General features: G+C 43.0%; 1 pseudogene; it reads right to left on the bottom strand.

The window, feature by feature from the left end:
• Positions 1-717: 717 nt before the first annotated feature.
• LOC147418443 (uncharacterized) lies at positions 718-1,989 on the bottom strand (annotated as a pseudogene).
• Positions 1,990-6,443: the final 4,454 nt, after the last annotated feature.

The following is a 6,443-nucleotide window of genomic DNA, read 5'->3' as shown; positions in this document are numbered from 1 at the left end:
AGTTGGATATTCACTACAAGAGGTTGTGTGCACTTGTGACGCTGTTAGCGACGCAAATACATTAGGTTTTTATAATCCCCGGCATCGCTATGAGCGTCGATATGGGAACGTCGCTATGAGGGTCGCTATGAGTGTCACTATCTGCGTCGCTATATAACAACGCTCATAGCGACGTTTACAAATTTTCTATAACAACGCACATAGCGATGCTGTAGATCCTTATATAGCGATGCTTATAGCGATTCCCGAGAGTAAAAACATTTGGTGGCAGGGCATTCACCCATCAACCATATTGAATGTTCCAATAATAGAGTAAACCTAATTGAATCCAAGATAAGCTAAGATTCACCTTTGAAAGAAAGTGCAAGCTTAGATATAAACCCAAAGTAGTCACTCACAAGACAATATAACCATTAACTCCATCATCCATAGTATTGTTTGTAGAATAAAGATACAAAACTTACAAAAGTAAATTGATGAAAGTAAATCCATAACAATTGTAGACATCATAGGCAAAATCAGTTGATTGTTAATTAAACTTTACAAATGTAAATAGTTACAACACCATTATCACTATTTAAAAAATATACATGGTTTTTCAATAGTTACAAAAAGACGTATACACGTCATCTCATGATACATATGATATGAAAAAAGGAAATTAATGCTATATCTAGCTACTAGCTATGATTAGACTGACGTCGTCTAATCAAACGTCTAATCGCATCCAAGCGGTGTATCTGTCGAATTCTGGAAAAAAAACAATAAGACAGCTTTTTGTAAGTATAAACATATTATTTACAAAACAATACAACAAATAGAAAAGAGTAAACCATAATACTAATCATGCCACCACGAGAACTCAAAATGTTCATCGGGGCGTTTAAGCCCTTCCTGCCTGCGTACTCGCGCTTGTACGGTGTGGGGTCACGTCCACTGCCCAAACATACAAAGAATCCATTATGTTAGAATTTAAAAACCCCTAAACCCTAAACTATCAAACCTAAATAGCAATGGAAAAACATTTACAAAATCGGTCTCAAATGATGCCCACCCGCCGCTCCCCAAGTGGTGCGAGCTCCTTGCCTCTACTCGCACTTTGGCTGCCTCCTTTTGTTGCTTCCACTTGTCAGGATTCTCGCATGTTGCTTTCTTCACATTCTTCCAATCTTCTTTGGCCAGCCAATCTGGTCTATTCCACCCATGCTTTATTGCTTTTTGCACTTTAGAACGCTTGTGCTTGCAGTATTCGCACATTCGAACCTTCATCAGGTCTTCATTGAAACGGTCATCCCGTGTTGAAACGGAAAACTCGTCATGAAGTATGTTGATGACTCTGTCCTTTAAATCACTTGGTCCTTCACTCCAAGTGTTTAGTATGTAGTGTCTAAACACCGGAGAGCAAAGACCACGCATGCGTGAGATCACCTTCTTGCTGTCATCATCCATGATAATGCCGCCGTTGAAGTCGACGGAGTAAGGCAAGCCCTCTCTTCGGTGACGTGTGAACCTGGGTGTCCCGACAGGGGTCTCTAGGAGCGTGTCGATGGGGGTACGGACGTCAGGTGTCTCCACCAGAGTAAAGGCCCCGAAGCTAGGAGTCTGGGCTCCCGAAGGAGTAGGTAGTGGTGTGTAGCTGCTAGGAATAGTCAGTCGCGCAAAACTTGGCATAGATGGCGATGTTGTGGCTGGTGTGGGGGCGGGCAAAGAAGGGGAGGGTAAAGAGCCTCATCGAACATGAGGCGGTGTGGAGGCATCGGCGGTGGCATCCCCACAACAACCGCCGCCGCCACCACTAGAGCGCCAGTGCCTAGACAAGTGTGAAGATCATCTTGTCGACACCGAAGCTTTGGAGCGCGCTGAATGCTTCGAAATTGACGGAGACGCGGACGGAGTAGGAACACGTGATGGTGCGCCAGAGCGATGACGATCCAAGTACCACTGTCTGTGCTCGGGTGACAAAGAAGAAAGAAACTGCTCATCATCCATACCTGCATTAAACACACAAACGTTTAAACTTAATATTGAATGAATGGAGTAGAAAACATGGACAAGTAGATAGATAGATAGATAGATAGAGAGAGAGAGAGAGGGAGGGGGGGGGGGATTCCTGTGTAGAGAGTTTTCGTTGAATTTCTGTGAATTTGTAAAAGCACTGCGCTCCGGGTGCGATGGAGACTGAAGCTGCAATCGCGAAGGAAGTCCGTATTAGCTCATAGATGTTGCTTGCCCCACCACTAAATCTAGTTGATCGGGTGAAAGAGAGGCTAAGAAGTAGTAGTAGTGATTCTTAGCGTCTCTTTCACCACTAAATCTAGTTGATCAGGTGAAAGAGACACTAAGAAGCAGTAGTAGTGCTTCTTAGCGTCTCTTTCACCCGAGCAATTAGATCTAGCGATGGGACAAGCCGTATCTATGAGGAAAGACAGATCACTACCTTCGCGATTGCAGCTTCAGGATCCATCCCACTCGGAGCGCAGTGCTCGTCATCCCTGCTTGTGAGAACATACCTAAAGCATACGTACCTAGAGTGGACACAAAGACCATTAAATACAATGACACAATGACGCATATAAACAAAAATGGACGCAAAGACCATTAAATACAATGATGCAATGACGCCAAAGTTTTTATAAAACGGAGCAAAATTGTTTAAATATAATATTTATGGCTTTAAGAGGTCTCTCTCTCATCCTCTCATAGCTCAGCATAACTTTCTATATCTATATAGAGCTCTTCGTTTAGACATATGTCCTCTGTTTCATTTTGTAGATCCTCTGCATGCACCCCATAGAGAGTAGCAGCTTGATGCTCATCTGGCACCACCTCAGCAGCTTCTGACTGAGCATCATCTCCGATCTTCTCCATTGATGCCGCTGTGATTGGCACATGGTAGCTTTCATGCGTCCGTGCACTACGAGGGGCTACCTCTATGATGTACCACCAGTTTGATGCAGACTTGTAGGATGAAATATCACTTGTCGTTCAAACATAACTTACATGAGAACTTCCAAGCACATAACTACTAAAATAGGATGTTAACTATTTACATACTTACTTGTTCACAATGCTCGGGTAGTACGAAAGTGTCTCTTAGGTCAGTCCATTTCTTAGTTGAATCCACCTCAAGAAAACCAGAATCTCCTCTATGCACAGTAGCGTTGCAACCCTCCATGATTATCTTGAACCATTGCACGTCGAACAAGTCGACAAAAGTTCCTCTATAATCGATCCTCAAAATCTCTTGTAGCCTGCGGAAGTAAGTGAGTTCTGCCACCACAAGATCTACATCAGAGGACCGTCGTTGACTAGACTGTTCAAATTTTGCCATGATTCCACAATCTTGAGTAAAACGCTTTTTGTCGATCCGTTCCACCCTAAAATGTTGACCTTTACACCATGCTACTGTGTATGACTTATACTACAACGAACAAAGATTATGAGTGGCCGTTCAAACATCTAGAAAGTCACTAGTCGTACATTGCAAACTTACCTTGGTCGCGCAACCCCGAGATTACTCCCACTCTTCCTCAGTCACTTCTTCACCGCACTATTATGCGCTTTTCAATTGGTTGTGCAACCATCTTAAGCTCATGAATGTTGGTAGGCTCTCCATACCCGTCGAATAGTGCATCGGTGGTCGTCTTTCCCATCTCCACTCGATTCATGTCCTTTGTCGTTCTTGCTTTGCATCCTCATATTGTAAAATCCACTTTTGCATCACTAGATTGTGAAGCATGCAAAATCGGTTGATTTTAGCCTTTAGATCTTCCGTCGTCTTCTTCTCAACATCGAGATTGCACATGACAATCCCAGATATGTGCTCATCATCTATGGTTCGCCATAGCGTGTCCCGGGCTTTATCAAATCCATCTAGCCACTCTCTAATGTACATTAGGGACTCTGATACCAGCCAACCCTCTGCCATGCTACCCTCCGGACATGCCTTCTAACGCACATATCCCTTGAGTGTTTTCATGAAACGTTCTAAACAGAACATCCATCTGGAATGTACTGTGCCAGTTATTTCCACCTCATCAACTATGTGAACAAGAAGATGCACTTGAATGGTTAGCATGGTAGTAGGAAAATGTTTCTCAAACATGCACACAACCTCCACAGCGTTTAGTTTGTCGAATGGTATGGAGTCTACATTGATCTCCTTTTGTGAGATCCATTGCACCAACTTCGCAAGTTTGTAGATTGTGTTACGGACGTCAAGAGACAAACATCCCTCAATGGCCACCGGTAAAATAAACTACAAAACACGTGAAGCAATGATATTAAAGTCTGCACATGAATTTGTTACACAACTCCCACGATGATATATTCCACTATGAACATACTTGACACATTTTATGCCAGTCGTGTGACTTCAAACCGATAAGCTTTCCTTCTTTAGTAAAACACGTTCGGAGCGAGTGCATTACGCTAGTGGGGGTCCGCAAAGATTGAATGGTCTCTTTTACTTTGCGTTCTTGAGCTCCTGTGAAAATCCATGGTGCTTTAGAGAGTTTTATCGATCCATTGATCGCTGTTTGCGGCCAATATTGCTCCATACGATCCACATTTCTAAGGTCAACCCTGGCTCCCAAAGAATCTTTCTTGCTGGTTAGATGGTCCCATAGTAGATTACCCACGTTCTTGAATATGTGCATTGGATCAAGCAAGTGATTGATGTTGTTTGCGGCCAATATTGCTCCATACGATCCACATTTCTAAGGTCAACCCTGGCTCCCAAAGAATCTTTCTTGCCGGTTAGATGGTCCCATAGTAGATTACCCACATTCTTGAATATGTGCATTGGATCAAGCAAGTGATTGATCATGAGTCGGGTCCAGTATGGTAACTCGTACCATAGAGATAGTCTCTTCATCCCTGGGGACAATCCTTCATCACATATCTCCTTCTGCTCTAATCATGCTTGTGCGGACATTCTCAGTGGCTCTCATCCCAAAAATCCATCGCGTAACACATGATTCTCTGGAAGATACGCTTGATGACCTTCGTAGATTTGCTTCTTCAATGAGGACGCCCTACGTGCATTCAGTCTAGGTCCACCTGTGACACATGCTCTATATCCGCTTGTTTGAAGCCCTGCATGTATATACATGATAATAGATAAGCTTGAAAAAAATCAAGATTTACAATGTTTGAGTGAGGAGTGTAAATCACATGAGCATTTTGTTAGTCTGGGATAGTCATGCATGGTCCACCTTAGAATGCCTCTGATCAAAGCATTCCGACGACCTGTGCGTTGGCTCATATCCACCACTTCTATGCCAATTCACAATTGTTGTAGCTCTTCCAATAGTGGACGAAGATACACATCCATATTCTTCACTTTATATCACCCCGGCACAATCAAGCTTAGCCATAGGTGCCCCTTCTTCGTAGTCAACCACGGGGGAATGTTGTAGTTGACAGTGACAACGGGCCATACACTATAAGATGTTGATCTTTGACCAAATGGATTTATGCCATCCATAGCCAGGCCTAAGCGCAAATTTCGAGGTTCGTTGGCAAAATCCAACCATGTTTCATCTATATGTTTCCAGGCTGCGCAATCTGTAGGAATCCGTAGCACACCATCCAAAGATTTATTCTCCTCATGCCATGATGCTAGGGCAGCCATGGACTTACATTCGAAGAAATGCTTGATGCGAGGAAGCAGAGGAAAATGTCGCAAAATCTTTTGCAAATTTTTTGTTCCTGGAGATCTACTCGATATCTCTCGGAATCACATTTCAGACACTTCTCCATGTCTATGTATTCCCCTCTAAAAAGAATGCAGTCGTTAGGACAAGCGTGGATCAAATTGTAATCCATCCCCAAGTTTCGCAAAATCTTTCTTGCTTCCTCTCGGGAATCTGGCATCACATTATCAGCTGGCAGTATGTGCTCTTTGAGCAATCTACACAACGAAAAAAATATTGTACAATTGTGTAAAAATCTATCAGATCATTATACATCCAGAGATTTTTATTAAAGTAAACTAATTGTAATAGATCACCTAAAAAGCGTTGTGATGCTAGTGTCACTCCATCCAAACTTTGCCTGCATGTTGAGAAGAACCAGGAGCGCCTTCAATCTAGACACACTTGTTCCATTATACAATGGCGTATCAGCTTCACTTTTCATATCATCATAGATAAGGCTTTTTTGAATCCATGATTGTCTCGATCATTTCATCAATCTCGGGCTCAAACATTGCCTCGTTGGGAATGTGGTCTGCATGATCATCCCCCGAGTTATCAGAGGCTACATCTTGTGGCCTCACATATGCTGCTTGACCAAAGCGCCTACAAACACATCTATTCGGTTGCAAGATTTGTGCCTGTTGGCCAATGTTAGAGTCTGACGAGTTATAATTGGCAACAACTCGATCTATAATAGATGGATCGAACTCTCCAAATTCGCGAACGTGCTGCAAAGAAACGCGT

This window comes from Adiantum capillus-veneris, chromosome 30, assembly GCF_014529385.1.
Source record: "Adiantum capillus-veneris isolate H3 chromosome 30, ASM1452938v2, whole genome shotgun sequence".
Classification (NCBI taxonomy): domain Eukaryota; kingdom Viridiplantae; phylum Streptophyta; class Polypodiopsida; order Polypodiales; family Pteridaceae; genus Adiantum; species Adiantum capillus-veneris.
The sequence above is the reverse complement of the archived record's forward strand: the minus strand, read 5'-3'. Positions and strand labels throughout refer to the sequence as shown.